Source organism: Phacochoerus africanus, chromosome 10 (assembly GCF_016906955.1).
Source record: "Phacochoerus africanus isolate WHEZ1 chromosome 10, ROS_Pafr_v1, whole genome shotgun sequence".
Taxonomy (NCBI): domain Eukaryota; kingdom Metazoa; phylum Chordata; class Mammalia; order Artiodactyla; family Suidae; genus Phacochoerus; species Phacochoerus africanus.
Genome location: NC_062553.1, coordinates 131626050 through 131640139, shown reverse-complemented (window position 1 = coordinate 131640139; position 14090 = coordinate 131626050). Strand labels below are relative to the sequence as shown.

The window sequence follows — 14090 nt, the reverse complement described above, 5'->3', positions numbered from 1 at the left end:
GGAACTATTCACCATGCTATATTTGGGGAGGAGGTAGTATTTCATCTTCTCTTTTGTGGTCTATTTTTTTTTTTTTTAAAGTTGATTGTGCCCAATAGCTTCAAACAGCACAAACTAGAATAATTTTGACAGGCTCCTGAGACCGAGAAGCCCTTCACCCCTGACCCATGCATTGTCAATTTGGAAGCGCTTTCCACTTGCATCTCCTTTCCTTCGGACTCTAAGTTAAAGACTCTCAGCTGGTGTAAGTAGCCCATGGTTCTTTATGACAGCACAAAGCAAAGCCGGGAGACTCTTTTTGCCCTCAGCCCCCACCATGCTTCTTATTCCTGCTGATCTGCTTGTCTCATTTAAGCAGACTGTTTGAAAAGAAAGAGGAGGAAGGAGAAGGAACAGAAGGAAGAAAAGGAGAGAAGGAAGGAGACGGGTTCCTTAGTCACCGTTGCCATTTCCCCCTTCTTGCTGCAAAGACCTTCTGAAGTCCTGGAGCTCCCCGGTTGCAGTAGAAGGCATTATGTCAGCTCTCAAAGAAAATTCCCATTTGATGTGCAATATGAAGCATGATTTAGTAAGTGAAAGGGAGGACAAACAATCAGTGGGATACATGGCTAAAAATAGGTTATTAAGGAAAAGTTTATTTTTTCTTCTTTATTTGTACCACTAATCGTTGAGGGGAGGAAAGGAAGTTTTGTCTTTTTGTTTATTCTATTTTTTTTTCTTGGAGAATCTCTGCGTTTTAATTATTTTGTCAAAATTTAAATGAAGGAATTTAAAGAGTAGTAATCTTTTACTTCAAAGACGCAGAGAATTTACTGAGTTATTTTGCTCGTCCCAGGAGTAAATTTATTCCAGATGGGGCTTCAAAGAGTTGTTTGCCCAAGTCGGAAAATTCTCGTTAATGCATGTTTTCTCTCTTGAGCCATGTCTTTCTCTTCCTGCTCCCCATCTCTCTCTGGTTTTTTTGTCTTTTGGTTTTTTAGGGCTGCACCTGCGGCACATGGAGGTTCCCAGGCTAGGGGTCTAATCGGAGCTGTAGCCACCGGCCTACACCACAGCCACAGCCACGCCAGATCCAAGCCGCATCTGGGACCTACACCACAGCTCACTGGCCACGCCAGATCCTTAACCCACTGAGCGAGGCCAGGGATCGAACCTGCAACCTCATGCTTCCTAATCAGATTTGTTTCCACTGAGCCATGACGGCAACTCCGCATCTCTGTTTTTAATACTTTACAAATATTTAACACTTTCCATTCTCTCCCTCTTTTTATTTTTATTTTTTATTTTTCTGACACCACCAATTTTATAGCACTTCCTCTTTAGGAAGGAAAGAAAATATGAACACTAATCCTGCTGCAAAATGACTCAGTTCCCTTACAAACCAGGATTCCGGGACAGTTAGAAATGGTGCACAGCATTGTACGCCTATGTAATTATTTACTGTAGACCCACTGGCCAAACAGCCTTAGGCCCTTCCCAAGGGCCCCTCGCGTCGCAGTCATGAGGCGGTACTAACTGCCATGGGTGACATAGTCCTGGGTTCTTCCTTCAGCTTCGGAAGATGGGTCCCTAACTAGCCATGGAGGTACATTATTTCACTGTTAAATAAAAATAGATTTATCGAGCACTTATTTTGATATCTTACTATGTATTTTTTGACAACTGCTCTAAGTAACATTGATTTTAACTGTTTACTTTTTTATAATTTATATATATATATTTTTTCTTTGCTGGCACTTTATTTTTAAATTTTTATCTTTTGTCTCATGTCTTTTTAGGGCCGCTCCTGTGGCATATGGAGGTTCCCAGGCTAGGGGTCGAATCGGAGCTGTAGCTGCTGGCCTACACCACAGCCACAGCAACGCAGGATCTGAGCCGCATCTGCGACCTACACCACAGCACACGGCAACGCCAGATCGTTAACCCACTGAGCAAGGGCAGGGACCGAACCCACAAGCTCGTGGTTCTTAGTCGGATTCGTTAACCACTGCGCCACGACGGGAACGCCAACAGGCTTCATTTCTGAGTGGGTTCTGTGAGATCAGGAATTTTACTGCTTTACTCTTTATGCTGAATTCACATCGGCTACAGTAGGGTCTGGCATAGAGAAGGTACTCACTGCAAAGTGAGTAGATGAATTCATGACTAAAGGAATGGGGGGATTTTTTGGGCAATCTTTTGTTGTTGTCAATTCCTCCTCTCTTTCTTTTATCCTCTACAACTCGTCCGGTTCTCCTCCTTTCTAATCTTTCTCTCCTTTTATTTTAAACCTTTTTGTCTCTTTGTTTTAATTCCTGTAAAATTTCCTTGACCTCATCTTCTAGATTTTTTTTATTGCATGTCTAATATCTGTAATATTATAATTTCCAAAACTCCTCCTTTTACTTTCTAAAAGTTGCTTTTATAAAAGCACATTTTTCTTGTTCTAAGGCTATCTATACAGTGTCTTAAATCTTTGAGGATATCACTGCTTTTATTTGCTTGTTTTACTTTAATTTCCTCAAAAGTTAGGGGCAAAGGTCAGTTTGCTTCTTTAGGGTTTTGCCTTCTGGGGGTTAGGTTTTAGATTTCTCTGTTCTGCTCTTACTTACCACTCATCCATCTGCTTTGTACATTCTCTGTGGCAGCCTTTTCTTTTTTTATCTTGTGACTTTATACCTTTTAAAGTTTCCTTCGTTGCCATTGTAGAGGAGTTATAAGAGAGGATGATAGTAAGTATAATGTTTTAATCAACTAGTTTAACTGGAATTTCCCACTACATTTTCAGTGAAAAATTGAAAGGATTTAGGATTAGGTAGCTTTTTCTTTAACTTTCATGAAGAGGGTGTATGATATTGTTTTCGGATCATAAAATAGAAATGTTTCAATGTGTGACAGTATCATTTTTTAACGTGTGAAAAAGTGTCCTCCTAGATTTTGTTTAAAAGTTCTAGTGAATAAAATAAAAAATAAAAACAAACATAAATAAAAGTTCTAGTGAATTTTTTGAGGATTTATACAACTTTTGATGGCACCTACACAAATCCCCAAGGCAAAGTCATACTAATGGCTTCTCTATCTAAAGTGGAAAGAGAAAGAAAAAAAAAAGCCTCTGGAAATTATCCTTCCATTTGTATTAAATGTAGAAACAACTCAAGGACACTGTTAACAGCACTTTTATCCCAGAGTGGGTGCTTAGATGGCAGATTATTTTGCTCCCTCTGGGAGGAGCTGTTTGGAGGAGTTTATTGAATCAGCCCGTCGCTACTGGATGCAAAAAGAAAATGAAAGGAATCACGGCTAGAAGAACAGATGATAATGTTTAGATAAAATGTTGTTTCCCCTAAGCCATCTAAAGCAGCCGATATCTGGACTAGCAGTCTTTTGTTTTTTAAAATAATTTATTTAATACATACGCATATATTTAAAAGTCAAGTATATCACTTGATTGAAAATGTGTGCTCCTTCACCACTTCTCTTAGCTATTGCTTCTGATTTTTAGATGTATATTTCAAGGAAGAGAGATAGTGTTTAGACTCATCAATTTTAGATATTAATTGATGTGTGTGTTAGTCTAGGGCTTCCAAGAGGAAGACACGGAAATGAGAAATTGGGGGAAATGCCTATGAGAAAAACTGAGGGACCTGGGAGGGGGAAAGGCTGGGAAACGCCGTCCGACTGCCTTCAGGTCTCACTAAGTCAAGGGACAGGGAAGGAAGACGGGTGGAGTCACCTTAGGCCGCAGAGCAGCTGGTGAGGGCCAGCAAGGTCCCTGGGGAGTCTTTGCGTCCCAGCGGCCCATTGAGGGAATCCCCTCCCTCCCAGGGCCCTAGCATCTCTTCCTCGGTCACTGGCTGGGAGCAGCCCGTGAGAAGTAGGACCTCCATACCAACGTGGTGATGGATTGATTGCAAGCGCAGCAGCAGGGGCTGCTGGGTGGATATGTTCCCTGCGTCTAGTGATCCAGGAGGAGACATTTCTGATGTGACAGGTGAAGACTTTTAACGCCCTTGCACAGCCCCTCTTTCCTTTTTTCTCTCCTCCAACATGATTATAGTCCGGTTTTGCCTGGACTCGTATTCAGTGCTTTCCTTATAATGATTACGTAAAGTGTTGCCCCTAGCTGAGCCAGATTAATACATTGTAAGTATAGTACCTATATTCTGCTTTTCCTAGAGATAATAATTGCTTCCTTTTTCCTTCCCATTTGCTTAGTTTTCTTTGAATTTACGGCTCAAGTTTCTCACAATTCCCAACAGGTTTGTAAAATACCTCTTAATTTAAATTTCCAGATAACATTTGCTACTCTTTTGGCTAAGTTCAGGGGCAAATTGCAAATGTTTAACAACTAGCTTTCCTGGAGCAGGAGGGTTCCAAACCCTGGTTTTTAGCTTGTTCCTTTCTCCTGTGTAAATACTCCCACCCTGGCAGATTTCAAGCTACCAAAATGATAGCACTGAATGCAGAGTTGGAAAGAAAATCACACGGCCATTAAAGACACCCCCAGAAAAGTATGACCTGAGGTTTACTGGAAATAAAAATGTTTTAACTTGTAGTTTCCATAAGCATTTTTTCAAATTAATGTTATAATTTTATTTTCCTTTAAATTCATTTGAATTGCTATAAATGAATGTCTTCTACATAAACTACCTTTAGGTTTTCATGTTTGGACATTTTGCTGTCAATGAGAATATGGGGAAAAGAACAGCAATTATAATGCTTCTAATACTGACTTGATTCATCCATCAGCAACTTACAGCTTCAAAACAAATTTTGAATGGAAGTAGCCATGTAACTGAGTTCCAGCCAAAACGGGGCAAGAGGAAGTAATATATGTCATTTGTGAGCCTCGCCTACAAAACCTCATTTCTCTTTTTTACTTTCGGTTGACAGAATGCAGAGGACATCAAAGCCCTCAAAGGAGAGCAGGGCCGCACCAAAGTAGCTTGGTCCCCTGAATGGACTTCACATTGTAACCGCAGGACCAGCCCAAACTGGTCCTGCCTTGTCAATAGTAAGTACTGAGTTGTTTTTCAGAGACAACAGAGCCAAACCGGAAGTCATGCAGCTGAAGCACATGCAGAGAATTCTGACCTCAAATAACACTCAGAACCAAAGGACAGGAAAGTAAGCAGAACATGAAGACAGGAACACTTTCAGAAGGGAAGGTTCTGTGGTCCAGGAAGATCCACGGCTGAACTGCTTTACCGCATTTTACCACAAGAGGCCAAGTTCCAAAGCGAGCTGCCAGAAACTGGCCCCCCAGCATTTCCACATACCATGCTGTCCCCAACCTCCAAATGCGGGAGACACATCTGAGCCCTGCCTTCTGTCTCCCTGCCAGTTGGCCTCACAATAAAGCTTGCTTTGCTCAAAAGTCCGTGCCACAGTATTGATAGAGTCCAAGCTAGTACTGCTCACCCCACAACAAGGCAGTAAGTTGAGAGACGAGTTACTGGGGCAAGGAGAAGCCAGCAGACCAAGAAGAGGGTGGACTCGTGTCCCCAAAAACCATCTTGCCTGAGTCAGAACTCAGACTTCTTTTACGCTGAAGGGGAGGGAGTAAAGTCAAACAGTTTGTGGTTCCCGTCACCTCCAGAGGGGAGGTGCTCGTTTCTTCCTGCCTGCAGCCATTCCCAGGTGGCCCTAGTCAGGATGTTTTGTGTGAGCTAAACAGAGGGTTAGCTCAACTCTCATTAGCTAGGAGGCAGGGTTCCCAGGGATGGGCCAATATGTATAATTTAAGCATATAGGCAACATCCTTTAGTGATGAATTTGCGGTAGACCACAAAGGTTCTTCCCTATTGCAGTTCCTCACTGTCAATGCCCATTCCACAATCTCGTGGGCACGGACAAAGACTGCTCCAGCCACCTCCTGCTGAGGGCGGGCAATGAATATTCCTTAGACCCTTTAGTCAGCAATAAAATCCCCTCCTTATCTACAATTATTTGAACCTGATGAAACCCCTTAGCACTTTGCTGGCTCATTTGTAGCTGAACTTGAGGTTTGTATTCCCAATGCCCAATACACCTACGAAACTCCTGTGCTATTATTTATGCGGACAATTTTTTTTTTTAATGCGGACAAATTTAAACAAATAGGTTGATCCTTTTCCAGCGACAGTGAAATTACCATCTACTTGGATAGGCAGGTGGGGTGGAGGCAAACGCATGAGCAGAGGTTATAGTACAGTGCCCAAAGTGTTAACATAGTTGGCAATTGCTAATTCTTTTACTGGCAGACACTTGGAATGACTTGTCACACAGTATTTCAGAGGGACTTAATTTAAGCCTACTTCTGGGAGCCACTCATCTGTACCTGGGCAAGTTAAATTAGTCTTTTGACCTATTTTAGAGATGTTCCTGTTTGATGTCTGGTTCATCTTCTTGGTTCTTCCTGTTGCTTGTGGTCTCTAGGGCGAAGGTGATTTCAGTGCCTTGATGCAAGTCAAGGGCTAATTTCTTTAAGGAGGGCTTTAATCACTTCAGAAACTTTCGGTCCACTTAGCATATGTTTCCGCCCATCCTGAAAAAGTACCCACAGACACCAGCAGGTTATCTGAAATTTCTTGCAGCTGAGATGTTTGAGTAAAGTCTATTTTCCAGTCCTCGGTGGGGTGGGTTTCCCTGTGTTGAGTCACTATCTGGGGAGGTCTGACAGCAGCCCTGGGTCATTTTTAGCACAAATCATTGCAATTCTAAGTGACTTGCTGGATGGTCTTTTGTAGATTAGGCCCCATCACATATATTTTTGAATCCATTTTAAGGTGGCGGCTCTCTCGTAATGGGTTCTATTGTGAATGTGTTACAGCATAGTGTCCAAGAGTGTTTCAGGAATCAAAACAAAATTGTGCACTATGTTCCCAGCCAGGCGAGGTGTGCTCCAAGTGACACCTGATGCTTTGGGCCTCTTTGCCCCTTTCGGAATACACTGGCTGGTATTTTGACAAGTCAATCTGGGGGAGAAGAAACCCTCTTGCCTCAGAGATACTGTTTTAGATGTGGTGTATGAGCATCCTTTTTTTTTTCTCTTTTTTTTTTCTTTTTAGGGCCGCACCCGTAGCATATCGAGGTTCCCATTGGAGCCACAGCCACAGCAATACTAGATCCAAGGAACATAGCTCACGGCAACACCAGATCCTTAACCCACTGAGCAAGGCCAGGGATCGAACCTGCGTCCTCATGGAGGCTGGTCAGATTCGTTTCCACTGAGCCTCCATGGGAACTCCTGAGCATCCCTCTTTAATAGAATTGGTATTGGCCAATGTGTTTTGGCGTTTCCTAGGGTGCCGTTGGCACACCCTTCTGATCTTACCTTTTCGTAGACCCTGGGTTGGGGGAGACAGGGAGGGCTCTGTCTCCTTTCGCGGGGTTTTCATGAGCATCATCTGTAGGCTTCAAGTGTGTCCTGGTGGGACTCTGGGGAAAAACGTTAGGGTGAGGTCTATCAGAAGGTTAGCTCATTCGCCACTGCCAATGTTATCTGGGGCTCCTGTAGGAAATGAGGCACCTCTAGTCCAAGGGAGCCCCTGGGCCTCTTCATTCAGGGTGTTCCTCTCTTCTCAGTGCACGAGAGGCTCTTGTCTTTCATTGCTTTTCTTCGTATGTGTTAGCCCCCGGCCCTTGTTTTTCAGCGGTCTTGCCCCTTTTGGGAAGCACACAGTTCCTTCCCCGATGGCGCTTCTCTCTCGCCGGGTGCCTCGTCTTCCGGGAATCCAGTGCTGCCAAAAAAGTGGCATCTTGTTTTGCATCTTTTTTCTTCTATTATTGTCCCCTGTTGGACACTTTAAAAGCAGCATTTGCTGACTTTGAAGGGTTCTTGCCAAAAGCACCAATTTTTGCAACTTTATCCTGACATCTGAGGCACTTTGCTCTCCTGCAGTGTAAAATTTGCCATTCTAATATCTTCAAGGGTCTTGGATCTGTATTAGCATGATATCTGCAGGTCTTATAAATCTTTTCCAAAAATTCAGAGTTTTTTTTAGGGGGGCTTAATTTTTTATTTATTTTTTAAATTTTTATTTATTTATTTTTGTCTTTTTGCCATTTCTTGGGCCGCTCCTGCGGCATATGGAGGTTCCCAGGCTAGGGGTCCAATTGGAGCTGTAGCCGCCGGCCTATGCCAGAGCCACAGCAACACGGGCATCTGAGCTGAGTCTGCAACCTACACCACAGCTCACGGCAATGCCAGATCCTTAACCCACTGAGCAAGGGCAGGGACCGAACCCGCAACCTCATGGTTCCTAGTAGGATTCGTTAACCACTGAGCCACGACGGGAACTCCTGAATTTTAAAAATTTTGTTCAAGCTCCTCTGCTTTGGTCCCCGTTTTTGAAGCTCTGCCAAGATGCACTAATAAGTACCACTCTCATAACGGCGTTTCTTTATTTGGGGGGTGCGGTGGGGTTGGGAGATCCTAACAGCTACCACAGCTACACATGGATTCAATAAAATATCTTCCTTTATCATCTTCCTTTCACTCATAGGTTCATGGCTGTAATCAGAGCACTTATCCAAAATGTATGTCAGAGAACTTTCTTTAGGGAGAGTCGAAACATTCCCCCTTTCCAAAGAATAGAAATTTAAGACAAACAAAACACAGACAGCACACCCACACGCTAGCATCCAAAGAAACAAAGGAACCAGTGCATGAATCAGGTAAATGCCCAGCAGGAGTCCTCTCTCCAACAGGGTGCTTCGCTCAAACACAAAACAAACTGGCTTATTCTGGAGAAAAAGTTCCAAATGGAAAGGAAAGAACGTTTCTACTGACGACACCAGAAGACTTACTGTACGGAGCCCACTGGCTTCCAAATGTTGGGAGGGTTGGTGCCGCTTCCCGGATCTTTGACGGGCAGCTCCTCAAGACGAGGGGTCCCAGCAGCTGTGAGGTCTTTACTCCCAAATCCCTGAATCCAACCAGCTGGCCACCAGCAGCCAGGCTCCTGGCTGGGTTGTTAAAATGTGTTACTCAGTCCAAGCTTTGTAGTGCTTGCTGCAAGACAGGCCAATAAATCAAGAGATAAGTCATTGTGGCAAGGAATAGCGACTTTATTCAAAAAGCCAGCAGACCAAAAAGAGGGACTCGAGTCCCCAAACACCCCCTTACCTGAATTAGAATTCAGGCTTCTTTTATCCTAAAAGGGGAGAGCGTAAAGTCAGACAGTTCCTGGTTCTGGGCAGCCTCTGGAGGGGGTGTGTGAATTTCTTCCTTCCTGCCCTCATTCCCTGGTGGGCCTGACCAGGATGTTTCCTGCCAGCTTAACTAAACCAAGGTGTTTTAGCTCAGTGCTCCTAGCTAGGAGGCATGGTTCCCAGGCATAGGCCATTATGTATCATTTAAGCTTACAGGCAACATCCCTTTAGTGATTAACTTGTGATGGAACAAAAAGGTTCTCTCCAAACAGTGTCGGTTTCTGTGGGGGGGGGGGAAGGGCAGCAAGTCCTTGCTTGGTAACAACATGAATGATACGTAAAATTTTATTCTATGAAACCTCTGGGATTTGGGGATTTATCTGTCAAAGTGGTTAGTGTTATCTTAATGAATATACTTCTTCCCACAACGATTTTGCATATTCATTTATTCAAGAAGTATTTTCCACCTAACAAATAGGTATTTTATCAGGTAGTTGGGATACAGTGGTAAATAAGACTGGTGAGGTTCTTGGAGCTTACATTCTCTCACAAGGAAGAGAACCACTAAGCAAATAAGCAAATAAATAGTAAACAAATATCAGATAGTGGGAGGTACTATGAAAGAAATACAATGAAGTGAGAAATGACAGGACAGAGGTGAATCCGGTAGGGGTGGTCATGGGAGAATGCCTGGAGGATATGACATTTGAACTGAGGCCTGAATGATGCCTCAGCTGCATTTCCAAATCAAAATAAAGACCTCAAAGTAATCTTTCCCAAGACTGAACTACTTTGTATTTCTGCTGCTTCCAAAGCCCTACCATGGATTTCATCTTGCACTGGCCAGGGAAGAGCATGACTAGAAGCAGCCCCATCATACTTTATGGGCTGCTTCTCTACGACCTATGATCTTTAGATTCCACTTGAATTAAAAGGGTGAGAGGAGTTCCCTGGTGGCTCACTGGGTTAAGGATCTGGCTTTGTCTCTGCTGTGTCTCTGGTGACTGTTGAGGCATGTGTTTGCTCCCTAGCCTAGGTCTGGGAAAGAATAATGAGAGTTTGTTTTTGGAGATATTTATTTTTTAAGACATTGTGTGTGTTATCTATCAATAGCCCAAATGATTCTGAAAGTAGGTACTGGTTGTCAATTTTGTTTTACAGATGAGGAAACCCATGTTAAGTAAATTGCACACATTCACATACTAGTAAACGGCAGAGACAAATTCGAACCCGAGTCTTTCGGAATCTAAACCTGGGGTTCATCCCACTACCAAGCTGTGCTTATCTACTTCTGCAAACTATTTTTCACCTTATTCTCTCTGATCAAGAATTGCTCCAAGTTGCTTTCTCTACACATTCTTTTTAATAACTCTCCATCTCTGCTACCCAGTGATTACACATGATCTGATGATTAAGCATATGATCTTTATATGGTGACCAAGAAGGCAAGGATCGCTAATCATCAAGTCTTCCCTGAGCTTCCAATGCATATCATCAAGTCTTCCCTGAGCTTCCAATGCCTAGATGGACAGCACACTCTCAGTTCCCCTCACAGCTCCGTGTGACAGTATGACTAAGTTATGGTTGAGCCGTAGGAATGGAAATGGCTTGGGTGTGACCTCCGAGCTGTGTACTTGGAAGAAGACATCTTTTCCTCCACTTCCTCTTTCCTATTTCCTTTGGGCTGGAACCACGATGTGCTGGAATACAAGGGATACAGCCCAGGGGAAGGGGGAGCAGCACCGTGGAAAGTCTGGATCCCTAAATGATCCCGTGGAGCAGATCTGGCCTCTTCTCCTGGACCTCCCAAGAGCTTAGACGTTTAAAAGGAGAGAGAACTAATCCCTGTCTTTTGCGTAAGCTAATTCTTTTGTGTAAAGCAGCTTGGGAGTTCCCTGGTGTCTTAGTGGGTTAAGGATCTGGCATTGTCACTGCTGTGGCGTGGGTTCGATCCCTGGCCTGGGAACTTCCGAATGCTGTGGGTGCAGCCAAAACAAAACAAAACAAAAAAGCAGCTGAACCACTCTCTTAGCAAAATATAGCACGATTTAGTCTCAATACACCACGACTTCCTAGAAGGTGCTATGTATAGGATAGTGGTAAAAAATACAGGCCCTACTGGGCCATGGCTCCAGCCTTGGGTGGCCCACTCAGTAGCTGCACGTTCTGACCTAGTTAAGTAGTTTCTCTGTACCTTAGGTCCTAAAATAAGGATACATAAGAGTGTCTATCTCATAAAGGTTCTAGTATGGTTAAATAATTTAATATGCTCAGGGCATTGACAGCACAGGCTGGGGCGTGGTAAGGACTCAATAAATATAAATAAATACAGATAGTATTGCAAAAGGTGAGAGCAAACTATTACTGTTGAAGGAAAATAATGCCCCAGAAGATAGCTCATTGGATAGGGATGAGTGAGCATCAGGAATGGTTTAATTTTTTAAAAGAATACTTCAGTGTTTCACTGTCTCCCTCCCCAGTTTGGCAGAAAAAGTTAGCTGTCCACCCAGATTCCGTGCCCCCTCTCACAGGGTGCAGGGATCACTGAAAAGCAGCTACTCAGTCAAAGTGTTTGTTCCATAGGCTCCCGACCAGTTTTTCACTGAGGTTTTTCTGTTTGTTTGTTTGTTTGTCTTTTTAGGGCCACACCTACAGCATATGGAGGTTCCCAGGCTAGGGATTGAATCAGAGCTGTAGCCGCTGACCTACACCACAGCCACAGGCACGCCAGACCTGAGCCGCATCTGCGACCTACACCACCGCTCACGACAACACCAGCTTCTTAACCCACTGAGTGAGGCCAGGGATCGAACGTGCATCCTCATGGATGCTCGTCAGATTCTTTTCTGCTGAGCCACGAGGAGAACTCCAGGTTTTTGTTTTGTTTTGTTTTGTTTAAATTGTGGTAAAATATGCTTAACATAAAATTTACCTTTTTTTTTTTAGTATATGTGCTGCTGAAGCGAGCACAAAGTTACCCTTTTTAAGTGTACAGTTCAGTGGTGTTTAGCACATTCATGTTGTTGTACAGTCACCACCACTCTCCATCTCTAGAATGTTTTCATCGTCCCAAACTAAAGTTCCACACCTTTCGGAGTTCCCGTTGTGGCTCAGTGCTTACGAACCCGAGGAGTATCCATGAGGACACGGGTTCAATCCCTGGCCTCACTCAGCGGGTTAAGGATTCGATGTTGCCATGAGCTGTGGTTTGGTCATAGACGCAGCTCAGATCCTGCATTGCTGTGGCTGTAGCATAAGCTGGCAGCTACAGCTCCCATTTGGCCCCTAGCCCGGGAACTTCCATATGCCAGGGTATGGACCTAAAAAAAAAAAAAAAGCTCTGTACCTTTGAATAACTCCCCAGTCCTTCCCCCAGCTCCTGGTAACCACTATTCTACTCTCCGTCTATAGGTGTTTGACTGTTCTAGAAACCTCACATTAACTGGAAGTGTACAATGTTTGCCCTCTTGTGTCTGGCTCATTTCATTTCTCATGATGTCTTCAAAGTTCACCCATGCTGTAGCATATGTCAGAATATCCCTCCTTTTTAAAGGCTAGATAATATTCCATCATGCAGACAAATCGCATTTTGTTTCTCCATTCCTGGATGGGGTGGGGCTGCAGGTTTTCTGAGAATGGATGAGGCATTTCCATTCTCTCTCACATCATCCACTTCAGAAAACTCGGAGATCTTAGAAAACAGAACAAGAAGGATGCAGATCTCACACCCTGGAATGACCGCGAAAGCTGTCCTCTGAGCAGGCACACACGCCTGCTCAGGTCGTTTATATGAGTAAGAAACACATTGTCATTATATTGATTAACCAGTGGAAATGTGGAGTTTACTTAGTTTTACATAACAAGCATTATCAAGCCATTTATCCTCTTTTACCTACTTGGTAGAATATTTTTGGGTCACTGACCCATGAAAATAATTTTTTCTCTCTCTACTTCCACAATTTCTCTGCTTCTAGAAAAACCACAGTCCCTTAAAAATCAAGAAAGCAAACAAAAATGAAGAGGTTCTTTGCGCACTTCGATTCCCCCTACCCCCAGACGCTGCCACTAAGAGTAGGAATTATGATGTCTTTTCCAGAACCTACTCTAGGGTAGCCCCCCTCTCAACTCGACTGAAACAAGATATCCTTCTGTGTGGTGAACAGGGATCATGTTTCAGTTCCAAGAATGAATATTCTGTAACCAAACCTGAACAAAGTTCTTCCCAGCAAAATCATCAGGCCCTCTCCGCAAATCAATAACACCTGCTGCCCTTTGTCTTGGCACCACCCAATGTGTGCTGTTTTTGTTTTTTTCAACTTTGTCAGCCAAGTTTTATAATGATCAACTTTTTCCTGTTTTAGCAAAGTTCAGAAAAAAGAGGGCAGTGCATTCTCTGAAGAGTATACAAACTCTGATAAGACGCAGGCACCATCAGGTGATAAGTTATGTAAGTGGGAATAAAACACGTCAGCAGGTTCCATGCTGGTGAGAGTCAGACCGATTTACCTAATTTCCAGGATTCCAGGAGCCCTAGAGGTCACTGATCCGTCTCTCTCCCCTCACATCTATTTTCAGGCCGTTGCAAAAAGATTAAGGTGCTCTCCAAGACATCCTTGAACGAATGGATTCCACGGATTCAGTCTGGGATGATTAAAAAACAGGAAATCAACATTTTGACATGTATGTTGGAAAACTCAAGGGACGGTAGCTGACTCCCTCTCTGCAGAATCAAAAGGCCCTTAAAGCGTGGTCACCCTTGGAGGGCAGAGGGGGCCTGAGCCGAAACACCAAGTCTCCTTGTCTCCGGCCACACTGGGCCCTGGGCACCAGCTCTTCAAGGTCTCACCCTGAATGGGGAATGGAGGCGGGTGAGGGTTGGACAGAAAGGGAAGGGGGAGAGAAGAATGGGAATGATGAGAAACGAGAAAACATCATAAATGGCAGGAGACAGGGTGAGGGCGGAGGACCTGGCAATG

At 43.8% G+C, this 14090-nt stretch overlaps 1 long non-coding RNA gene across 1 annotated transcript; it reads left to right on the top strand.

The window, feature by feature from the left end:
* Nucleotides 1-264: 264 nt before the first annotated feature.
* On the top strand, nucleotides 265-5356 carry LOC125137832 (uncharacterized). The gene is made up of 2 exons (XR_007137521.1): nucleotides 265-568; nucleotides 4873-5356. It is a non-coding gene; the product is annotated as an uncharacterized LOC125137832 (long non-coding RNA).
* Nucleotides 5357-14090: the final 8734 nt, after the last annotated feature.